Genomic DNA, 12,244 nt, shown 5'->3' with positions numbered 1-12,244 from the left:
TAGCATCCATAACAGGAGAATATGTCTCTTCATAATCGACACCAGGCCTTTGTGAAAATCCTTGTGCAACAAGGCGTGTCTTATATCTTTGTACCTCATTTTTCACATTCATTTTGCATACAAAAACCCATTTGTAGCCAACAGGCTTAACACCATTAGGTGTTTGGACTACAGGCCCAAAAACTTCACGTTTTGCAAGTGAACTTAACTCTAATTGGATTGCTTCTTGCCATTTTGGTCAATCAAGTCTTTGTCGACATTCTCCAACAGATTGAGGTTCAAGATCCTCACTTTCTTGCATAATGTTAGATGCAACATTATATGCAAAGATGTAATCTGCCACTATATCCATTCGATTCAAATTTGTCTCAATATCGATTGGATTTATTGATAGTTCCTTATTTTCTTGAGTCTCAGGCTCATTAATTTCCTCATGAATCTCAGGATTGGTTAAATCGTGAATTTCTTTATGAGACTCTTTCGTAGTGTCATCTTGATCATTTGTTTTTCTTTTTTCTAGGATTTCGATCCTTAGAACCTAATGGTCTGCCACGTTTTAGGCGTGCTTTTGACTCATTAGCTATGACATTAGAAGATTGTCCAATAGGGACATCAATACGGATTGGAACATTCTCTGCAGGGATATGTGATTTTGTTATCTTTTTCAAATCTGTAAATGCATCTGGCATTTGATTTGCTATTTTCTGCAAATGGATAATCTTTTGCACCTCTATGTCACAAATAGATGCACGTGGATAAAGATGAGACAATGATGTATTTTTCCACAAAATTTCACGTTTTGTTTCACTAATTTCTCCCCCTAATTTTGGGGAAAATGCCTCATCGAATCGACAATCTACAAAACGAGCAGTGAACAAATCTCCCGTTAATGTTTCAAGGTAACGAATAATGGAGGGTGATTCAAATCCAACATATATTCCTAACCTTCTTTGGGGACCCATCTTGGTGCGATATGGGGGTGCTACAGGCACATATACAGCGCATCCAAAAATTCTTAGATGAGATATATTAGGTTCATGACCCAAAACTAATTGCAATGGGGAATATTTGTGATAATTTGTCGGTCTGAGACGAATTAGCATTGCTGCATGTAAAATGGTGTGACCCCAAACAGAAGTGGGCAACTTCGTTTTCATGAGTAACGGTCTTGCTATCAATTGCACACGTTTAATTAAAGACTCTGCAAGGCCATTTTGAGTGTGAACATGAGCTACAGGATGTTCCACTTTTATCCCAATTGATAAGCAATAATCATTAAATGCTTGGGATGAAAACTCAGCAACATTATCAAGTCTAATAGACTTAATTGGATTATCGGGAAATTGTGCCCGTAATCGGATTATTTGTGCCATTAATTTTGCAAACGCGAGGTTACGAGATGACAATAGGCATACATGAGACCATCTAGAGGATGCATCTATTAAGACCATAAAATATCTAAACGACCTACTAGGTGGGTGAATAGGTCCACAAATGTCCCCTTGTATACGTTCTAAAAACGCAGGGACTCAATCCCAACCTTTGTTGGTGATGGTCTTATAATTAACTTGCCTTGATAACAAGAAGTGCAAGAAAATTCATTATTTAAAAGAATTTTCAAATTCTTTAATGGATGCCCATTTGAGTTTTCTATGATTCGTCTCATCATAATTGATCCAGGATGGCCCAATCGATCATGCCAAAGTACAAAAGTATTGTAAGCAGTAACCTTTTGGTTTAAGGTAGAATGTGCCTCAATTGCACTAATTTTTGTCCAATACAGGCCACAAGATAAAGATGGGAACTTCTCAATAATTCTTTTCTGGCCAGAGACATTCTTGGTAACGATGAGATATTCCATATTATTCTCATCTATTGTCTCAATATGAAATTCATTTTTGCGGATATCTTTAAAACTCAACAAGTTCCTCCTGGACTTGGAGGGGAACATTGCATTCTCAATGATAATTATTGTTCTCATAGGCAGAGTTATAGTAGCTCTTCCAGAGCCTTCAATTAGATTACTACTACCAGAAATTGTAGTAATACCTGCCTTACACATATTTAAATGAGAGAAATATTTCTTCTCTTTGAATATTGTATGCGTCGTACATGAATCAATTAAGCAAATATTTTTATAATTGAACTTTGATCCAAGTTTGCTTTGAAAGATATCCATATTTGCTTCCCATAGTTTGACATACAAAAGAAGTATATTAATAAATATTACTATTTTTAGAAAAAAATGGAAAAAAATAAAGTTAAACCAATAATTCAATAGTAGCCTTTAATGCATTTTCTGGCAAATTCTAATTATTATACAAATAATTACGCAAAAAATAATACAAGTACACATATGATTAATACAACTACAACAAATTTATTTACAAGTATAAATTATTTGTATTTTCCTACACATTGTATGAAACATAATTGATCCGTGTAAGAAAAGAACATACTCATAAAACAAATTGAGGGTGAAGTAACAAAAGTTGTTCCAGGGTGCTTGTAAACCTTTTTTAAAGAGAATTAAAGCAATGTATAGGAAAGTTAAAATCGTTAAAAGATCACTGAGACTAGAATACTAATTAATAGGATATTACTCATTGTTTGTGAAATTTATAAAATTTCGGAAAAAAATAGTCTTAAGAACTACATAAGAAGAATTATAGAGTGCAATAAAAATTACGCGATGTTTATTCATTACATACTACAAATAGAAAAGCATAAAAATTAAATTGCTCAATCATCTCTAACCACAGATCCATCACCGATCAAGTGGTTTATAATTTTTTTTTTCATCAAGGTGCTCAAAAAAATCTGTCACATCCAAGTGGGTGATGTCAAATTCATTATCATAGACAAGATTGGCTTCAGAGCCTTTATTCTTCTGAGATGCTTGATAAAGCTCAACCAAATGTTTTGGTATGCGATAATTTTTTGCCGGAAGAGTGACCAACTTTAAGTTGTCATATCTTTCCTTTAAACCATTCCACAAAATAAATGGATCTTTCACTGTGAGATATTCAATTTTCAATCCTTCATCAAGGTGATGGCGCAAGAAAATCAAGGCTTTAGCACAGTCTTGTGCAGATGTTTTATCTTTATCTTTAATGGCGTCTCCAAGACCTATTGCATCTAAATGGATTTCAGCATCCAATACCCATGTCATATAGTTCTTGCCCGAAATTTCAAGGGCAACGAACTTTCTTTTCATAATATCAGACATTTAAAAAAATACAAATTTGAGAAAAATTATACCTTAATTTTCTCAAAGTTCTTCTTGAGATGGTAGAGCCTCGTGCTGATAACGTGTTATAAAATATAACCCAAAATAACAATATAGAACAAGCAAAACAAACTAAGAGATATAGAGAGAAAGAGAGGAAGAGAGATTCTTATTTCTTCTTCAATTGTGTGTATTTTCCTATCTATTACAAGGCCTTTATATAGGCATAAAAAGTGAAGAAAATATGTCATGGAATATGTCATTGAACATATAAAATATGTCATTGAATATGTCATTAAGCATTTGAGATGAAATCATGGAAGCAGAATAGACATCCACCATAACGTGATATTTATCATAATAATCTCCACTTTCTTTCACTTGTTCTATAAAATGTAGTAATTAAACGATTGCTTGCTTGTATTCTGTTAATTTTATTTCTTTCGTTGTTTGTTACTATATTCTATTTCTATTTATGGTTTTTACTATGTCAATTGCTATAATTGTTAGAAAAATAACTTCCAAAAATTGGCTTATTGTTCTTTGTTTGACTATTTTCTTTATTGATGGTTAATTAATTTTAATTAGCTAATGCAAATTAGAATAATTCATTTAAAAATCCAACAAGCTTTCAAAACTTTTAATTCATACAATCCAAAAGCAGTAAAAAAAAAAGAAGAGATTATTTGGATCTCACGTCTGTTAACTATCACACGTCTGTTATCTTTCATCTCAAAAATGACACAAGTTTTAACTGCTCATTGTAACACAGCACTTTTAAGTTAGAAAAATGCCTCAACTAAATTTTTTGAAGATATAAGAAAATTGTCGAGAAGAAAAGCAGAAACAGGAATAAGGCTAAATGGAGTAAGAGTTCCTCTCAGACAAATGCCTCGTATTGTCCTCACGATTTAAATTGAATGGATTTCAATCAGACTCGTCATCTTTGTTGTTCATCACTGAGGCACTCCAAAACCAGCATCACTTGATACATGATTTTAAAAATTGGAAAACTTACAGAAATTGTGATACGCAAATGTAGTAACAATTAAATATCATTCTTTTTAAAATAAACTATTATGAAAATAGTGCAAACTAAAATCGATAGGAGCATAACAAATCAAAACATTAAATGATCTTTAAATTTCTATTTATAACATTACAATTCTTACATTACTAATCTTGCATTAAAATTTGCATTATTAATTTTGCGTAACTTGCTTCAAAACTAAATGACCCCCAATAATTCAATTTTATATGACGTTGCCAACTTGTATTAGTGTGCTTGGTTTAACTGTTGAGTTTTAATAATATTTATAAAATAGATATGAAAATTATCATATTCCCAAATTGGAGAAAGAGGTTAACAAAATTATGATGACAATTTCATTTGTTTTTCTTTATTTTAGGAAGAAAAAATAAACCAACCAATGTACTAATAGCATGTTTGGCCAAACTTTTTTTTAGTCAAAATTGGCTTCTTTTTTTTTTTTTACCGTAAGCACTTTTGGCCAAAATTGTATGTTTGGCCAAGCTTTGGAAGAAAAACCGTATTTTTCAGCAAATTTGCAAAAACAAAAGAAAATAGTTCTCTTACGTCTTTTGAGAAGCATTTTTGAAAAAAATACACTTTGAAACAGTTTTTTAAAGTTTAGTCATACACTAATTTCTGCTCAGACTTATTTTTCAAACTAATTAACCAAACACAAACTATTTCTAACCAAAAATACTTTTGAAAAAAACACTTTAAAAAATAAACTGATCTTTGCATCTTGGCCAAACGGACTATAAGTTTTAGCTACGCACATTATTCAACAAATGAGCAGATCATGTTGAATCTGAGTTGCAAAGATTTTGTTTTCTAAGTTAAGATGCAATGAAATTGGGCAACGACGGCAGTTAATATGTAATCTGCAGATTTATTTTACCGGCTGTCCTCAAAGAGACATAAATATTTAGCAATAGTCACCAGAATTATCTAAAATTTGAAGGAAAAACTTAAAAGTTAATGAATGGAAAAAAAATTTAGCAGAGCAAAGAAGAAGAGGGGTGAAATGTAGTAGGGAGTTCCTCTCAGACAAATGCCTCGTATTGTCCTCACGATTTAAGTTGAATGGATTTCAATCAGACTCGTCATCTGTTTTGCTCATCACTGAGGAGATCAAAAACTACCATAACTTTGGGAAACACATGAAATCAAAGTAATTAAAGAAAAAAAAACTAAAGCTACAAGGCAACATAGATTGCCATTAAAACAAAGTATAGTGAAACATAGTAGATCGCCTTAGGTAGGGCAGACGAGAGATGCAGCAATCGGTTACGAACCAGTTTGTACTTATAGGCGTGAACGACTTTAGGGTTTACGGTTTTTGTTAATATTGGTAGGGCTGGCCCAAAATGGCAACAGTCGTCTGGGCCAGGATTGACTAAGCTGAACGCCCAGCTTCTGGGCTTTTCTCATCAATTCATTAGAAAATGGACACAAAGCATAGTCTCTAAGAGCTTGTTTGAAAAGCGTAAAAATTGCACGGGGCGTCTTATTTGGTCGACCTCATTTAATATATGTTCATTTTTTTTTAAAATTTTAATTTGTACCCACTTTTTAAACAAGTCCAGCCCCATTTCTCCTCCTTCGTTTTCTTCTTCTTCTTCTTCTTCTTTCTTCTGTTGTTGTTGGTGCTGCTATAAAACTTCAGTTCATGGGATGTTTGTCATAAGTATGTTTATCAGATTATTTAAAAATAAATTATAAATAATTACGTAAGTTAGTAGACAATAATTTGTGAATATTTTCATGTACGGAAAGTTTAAGGTCACACTTAGTGATTCTTTTCATGATAATTTTGTTCTTTTCACGTTTATTGTTTCCAAAATTTATGATTTAGTTACTGTTGGCAATCTGATTACTTATTTAGTATGTTAGAAAGCTTTTTCAAAAACTTCAGCTTATATAGTGCTGAAATTTTTACAAATGAACTAAATAACTTCAGCATCTTTTGCTGAACTTTTTAAAAAAGCTTTATGACAAAACTAATGAATCCAGGACAAAAAAACTTCAGCTTATTTAGTGCTGAAGTTTTATAAATGAACTAAATAATTTCAGCATCTTCTGCTGAAGTTTTTGAAAACTAGTGAATCTAGGACAAAAAAAACTTCAGCTTATTTAGTGCTGAAGATTTTATAAATAAACTAAATAACTTCAACATCTTCTACTGAAGTTTTTGAAAACTAATGAATCCAGGACAAAAAAACTTCAGCAAATAGAGAACCAAACTCCAGCTACTATGCTTAAGTTCAGCAATTACAAACAAAAACTTCAGTACACTTAGTTCAGCAATTTTTGCTGCTTCAGGCCTGCCTACTAGAATGCTGAAGTTTTGCGTGATTGCCTTTGCTACTTAAGCCCCGTATGCTGAAGTTACGCGAAAAAGTAGGTACGCTTGCAATTTTTTTTGCAAAGCGGGCACAAGTTAAATGTGACCCAAAAAGCGGGTATAGATGCAAATACCACATGAAAAGCCTCATGGGAATTAGATTTGGGTATAATTATACAATTTAGCATGTTTTTCTGACAAAGTAATTACTTGGTCAGCATGGAGTTTGGTGTAGTTGAAAAGGTGTAATTACATTCTCCAATTCTCAAGGGGATGTCAGAATTGGTGGTAATTACATTGTATAATTACAAGGTTATTACTACCTTCGTTCCAATTTATGTGAACTTGTTTGATTAGGTACGGAATTTGAGAAAAAAATAAAGACATTTAGAACTTGTGGTCCTAACAAGTCAAAAAGGAACCCAGAGTATTTATGTGGTTATAAAAGTTTCTCATTAAGGGTAGAATTGTAAGTTTAAGCTAAATTATTTCCAAATTTAGAAAGAGGTCATTCTTTTTGGAATGAACCAAAAAGGAAATAGGATCACATAAACTGGAAGAGAGGGAGTACTTTTAAATTTCTTTCCTTTTTGTTTTTTATTTTAATTTATTTTCTTTATAACTTTTTATTTCCACTATTATAATTCTTTTATTTTTAATTTTTTAATCTTATTTTTATATTTGTACATTATTTATCTTTTATTTTAATTTCTTTATAAATTTAAAATATATTTTCCTTTGTACATTATTTATCTTTTATTTCTCTCCTTTTGCTTCTTGTGAATTCATGTAGTTGCTTGTATATTTTATTTCTTATTTATTTTATTTTCTTCATTTAGCTTAACTGCGTTATTATTCTGGTTTTCGAAACTACACCTCCTAATGTTATAAATAATGAGTATTTACAGACTTGACATATAATGAGTGATGTCATTAAAGTAGAATTTCGTTGTTGAATGAAACTTTAAACTTATTATATTTTCTAATCTTAAGTTGTATTGGAACTTATTTTTATTATGTTGGAATTTGACATATATTAGACTTTTTTTTATTTTTAAATTGTATTATATTTATGGTTCCAATTTACTTATTTTAGTACTATTGGCTTGTTATTTCACATTGCATATTGTTCATTTCTAGTTAGAATTGATAAATTAGTTTTGTCAAATATTTGAATAATGTTATGATATTATATTTATAAATATTAATTTATTTTATCAAACATGTTGTAGGCATGCAAATTTTATTGAATATAAATTCAATGAAATTATTTGGACCATTTTAAATATATAGTCCAAATATATATATGGGCTAATACAATTGAATTAATTATATTAGTCCAATATATATAGATTAAATAAATGAGTCTTAATCTATTGGGCTAGCCCATTTAGTTGGGCTAAAGTGATGAGCCCACTTCATTAAGCCCAAGATGACATCTTCCTAGAGGCCCAGTTTGGTGCCACGTGTCAAATGACGTGGCGCGTCAAGTCAAACGAAAGAGCCAATAGGATTATGCCACGTGTCAAAATGACAAGGCATGCCAAGTCACACTAAAAGGCTAATGAAATCACGCCACGTGTGCAAGTGACATGTTCTGGCCAATCAAATGCAGCCATGTCACACTTTAATTTGATTGGTCGGAAAGAGTTTGTTCTTATCATAACTCTTCCCTTCCACAACTATAAATAGGGGTTTTCATAACTCAGAAAAGACACCAGAAGTTATAACAAGAAGCAAGAAAGAGCTCGTGGATCAAACGCTGCAAATTCCTCCACAAGTTTCAAGCTTCAAGTTCAAGTTCAAGAAATCAAGTGCAAGTTCAAGAACGAAGAACAAATCAAGGTCAAGTTCAAGCAATCAAGCTCAAGCTCAAGAACAAGATCATCGTTCAAGGCAACAAATACATATTCAAGATCAAATTCAAAGGCCCTTGAATTTATTTACTATTGCAAGGAAGAATCATAAGATTCATAGAGATTGTAACATTCAAATATTCGAAATAAAATACTACGATTGTTGTGATATTTTTGGTCTTGATTTTATTTTCTCGACGCAAATTTGTTGTCTACAAATTCTGGCACGCCCAGTGGGACAATCTCTACCTCTCATCTCAACTTTTCAATCACCAAAGTTCAAGAACATTGAAATGGCTTCAAAGAAAATCAACTCCAGATCAATATTCACCAAGGCTGCTAACTCCAGGTTCTATGCTGATGTGGAAAGCATCCTCGATGTCACCTTTGGAAGCTTCAGACCAGTTACGAGGAGAAAAGCAAGCTCTTTAGGACAACAAGCACCCCAAGTGCCATCCGCATCAACCCCTGTTTTCGGATCTTCATCCACAAAAGGAGCAAGATCTTCCACAAACGCATCTGAATGAGGAAGCGATGTTGCTGAAAAGATCAAGAAAACTCTTACTCTACTTGACCTTTCCGACTCCAAGCACTCTGCTGTGAAGGAAGATGATGATGCTTCAAGCGATGGATCCTCCCCACTTACACCACATAGCGCGAGCCAATCAAGGATCAATCTGTGTGAAAATCCATGCTACTTTCCGTCATCCACGACAATCATGCAAGCCATGGTGACAAACACTTCATCTATAGAGGAGCAGTTGGCAAACTTGATGGAAGCAATCGCTGGCTTGACCAAATGCATGCAAAATCAAGAGGCTAGAATTGACAAACTAACAGACAGGGTGGGAATCTTGATGGAAGAAGAATCTATCCATGCACCTGGCAAGCTCCTAGAAGTTCTAGAGAGTGAATCTCCCCCAAGACAAGTAGCATCCACTAAGGCTATCCCTGTTTCATCTGAAGGGATGATTCTAATCGATCAACTGAAGGAGTTCATCGAAGGAACCATTAAGAACAAATACGAAGTTGCTGCTAAATCCTCCCTTACATACGCAAAGCCGTACACTGCAAGGTTAATATGTTGAAGATGCCTGCTGGCTATCAACCTTCGAAGTTTCAACAGTTTGATGGTAAAGGTAACCCAAAGCAACATATTGCGCACTTTGTGAAGACGTGCAACAATGATGGGACTTATGGAGATTACCTCATCAAGCAGTTTGTCCGCTCGCTAAAAGGAAATACTTTTGACTGGTACACGGACCTCGAGGTTGGATCTATCGACAGCTGGGATCAACTAGAGCAAGAATTCCTCAATCGTTTTTATAGCACAAGACGCACGATGAGTATGATAGAGCTTACAAATACTCATCAACGAAAAGGGGAACCCGTTATCAACTTTATCAATCGTTGGAGGAATGCAAGCCTCAACTGCAAAGATAGGTTTAGTGAAGCTTCAGGCATAGAGATGTGCATCCAAGGTATGCATTGGGGATCGCGCTACATCTTGCAAGGTATCAAGCCTAGCACATTTGAAGAACATGCAACTCGTGCCCATGACATGGAATTGAGCATGGCCTCCACTGGAAATGAAAGGCTACCCATCTATGAACCTCGCAAAGTGAATGACAAGCAATAAGTCAGGAAGTGGGGCAAGTTTGTACCCAAGTCTGAAAGCAAAGAAGCTATGAATGCCAATACGTCACCTATGAAGTTCATGACGAAGGTGAGCAAGAAGCAGAGTATGAAATCCACTTCTTTTCAAGACAAGCCAAGTAGAAAGTTGACTCTAAAAGAAATGCAGGAAAAAGAGGACCCATTCCTGGATTCTGATGTGCCAGCCATTTTCGAAGAACTCCTTGAGTTAAATCTCATTGAGCTTCCGGAGATGAAGCGACCAAATGAAGCTGGGAAAACAAATGACCCAAACTGCTACAAATATCACCGACTTGTAAGCCACCCTCTGGAGAAGTGCTTTGTCTTCAAGGATAAAGTCATGGATTTGGCTCGCGAAAAGAAGATCGTGCTTGAAGATGAGAAAGCAAGCGCAAATCAAGTCTCTATCACCTTTGGCTCATTCAGTCCGGATGACTTATGTGGTTTTAAAGAAAGTAAAGATGAAGAATTACTGGAGAGCGACAAAGCTGAAGTCAATCAACCCGATGATGAAGGTTGGACATTGGTGACTAGTCGTAGGCACCACAAAAGGAGCCCGCGAAAAGAATCAATAGAACAACCAACAAGGAAGATGATGGTAAAAAGACCAACAAAAAAAATCCAGTTAGGCATTTGAAGAAAGCAAAAGTGGAGATGCACCATTCTCAAAAGCCACAAAATCCAGTGACCTTGGAGGAGTTTTTACCAAGTTGGTTCCGCACGAAGATTTCCCATGAGGGCATTGATGCCTCTTGTTAGGTGACACTCCTCATAACTTCCCATTGTAACTGGTTGGCTATATGCGCGATGAAAGGGTAAATCGGATTTTGGTTGATGGAGGATCCTCAGTGAACATTTTGTCAATCCACACTGTGAAAGAACTTGGTATTCCCATGAATGAACTCTCAGAAAGTCGTGTGATGATCCAAGGATTCAACCAAGGGGGCAAAGAGCCATAGGCGCGATCAGGCTGGGAATCACTATTGAAGATATGCAATCAAATGCATGGCTTGCATGTGATCGACGTGAAGACTTCATACAATGTTTTGCATGGGAGGCCTTGGATACATGAGAATAAAGTAGTTCCATCTACCTACCATCAATGTTTAAAATACTGCGAGGGTAAAGTCGAGAAGACGGTAGTTGCTGATGATGAGCCATTCACCAAGGTTGAGTCACACTTCGCCGATGGAAAGTTCTACTTGAAGAACCGTATTATGAAGGAGCTGAAAGCTGATGATGGTATGAAAAGCAAGAATAAAGAGCCCTCAACTAAAATAGAAGAGGTGACTACTGGTGAAGCCAAAGCTTCTAGTAAGGAGGTACAACCCAATGCGAATAAGTCTTTTAGAGGGAATGTTATGTCTTATGGCAAGAAAGTAAGTCTGGCACTCCAATATATCCCTAAAAGGAAGAAAGATGAAAGTGAATCATCTAATTGCCAAGCCAACATGCTAAAGGAGTTAACGCTTTCGGTCAAACGAATTGAGGCAGTAAAGTCGTCCTCAATGCCACTTGCAGGGTTTGCAGCCCAAAATCGTTTGCAGAATGTGGCACTCCCTACAAAACGAACAAATGAAGGTTTTGACCCTAACGCTTAGAAGCTATTTGCAAAAGCTGGATTCAATCCCAATGAGCCATCAAAGTTAGGGAAGCTCCTATCGAAAGCTGCAACGAGGCAACCACATGAAGGTATGGGATACAAGCAACCATCACCAGTGCGCATCTCAATAAGAAGGGCGAGCAACAACTATATCACCATGTAAGATGAATCAACCACTTCTAACAAACCTTCTGTCTTTGATAGACTTGGAAGATCACATGTGAGGAACTTCGTGTTTGAAAGATTCGGTCCACTAAAGAAGGGGAACAAGTTCCGGAGAAATTCTCAAAAATATATGGACACCCGCTTCACCCAAAATCCATGAGATCTCTAAGGATTTCCAAAGTTTGGTTCCTTCTAGAATGAGGCGACATACAAAACTTGTGGTTTCATGTAAAGAAGTACTGAAGGTAAAGCCATTTACTGTGGTCTATACTAAGGAACACGATGAAGATGAAGAAAGTGTGGGTTCTTCGTATCATGTTACTGTACAAGTCGAGAATGGCATTCCATCTTCAATGGAAGA

At 35.0% G+C, this 12,244-nt stretch overlaps 2 non-coding genes across 2 annotated transcripts; both read right to left on the bottom strand.

The window, feature by feature from the left end:
• Positions 1 to 4,104: 4,104 nt before the first annotated feature.
• On the bottom strand, positions 4,105 to 4,194 carry LOC142179712 (small nucleolar RNA SNOR75). The gene has a single exon (XR_012708255.1). It is a non-coding gene; the product is annotated as a small nucleolar RNA SNOR75 (small nucleolar RNA).
• Positions 4,195 to 5,297: 1,103 nt separating this feature from the next.
• LOC142179714 (small nucleolar RNA SNOR75) lies at positions 5,298 to 5,387 on the bottom strand. The gene has a single exon (XR_012708257.1). It is a non-coding gene; the product is annotated as a small nucleolar RNA SNOR75 (small nucleolar RNA).
• Positions 5,388 to 12,244: the final 6,857 nt, after the last annotated feature.

The sequence above is a fragment of the Nicotiana tabacum genome, chromosome 3 (genome assembly GCF_000715075.1).
Source record: "Nicotiana tabacum cultivar K326 chromosome 3, ASM71507v2, whole genome shotgun sequence".
NCBI lineage: Eukaryota > Viridiplantae > Streptophyta > Magnoliopsida > Solanales > Solanaceae > Nicotiana > Nicotiana tabacum.
This window is presented reverse-complemented; position numbering and strand designations above follow the sequence as displayed.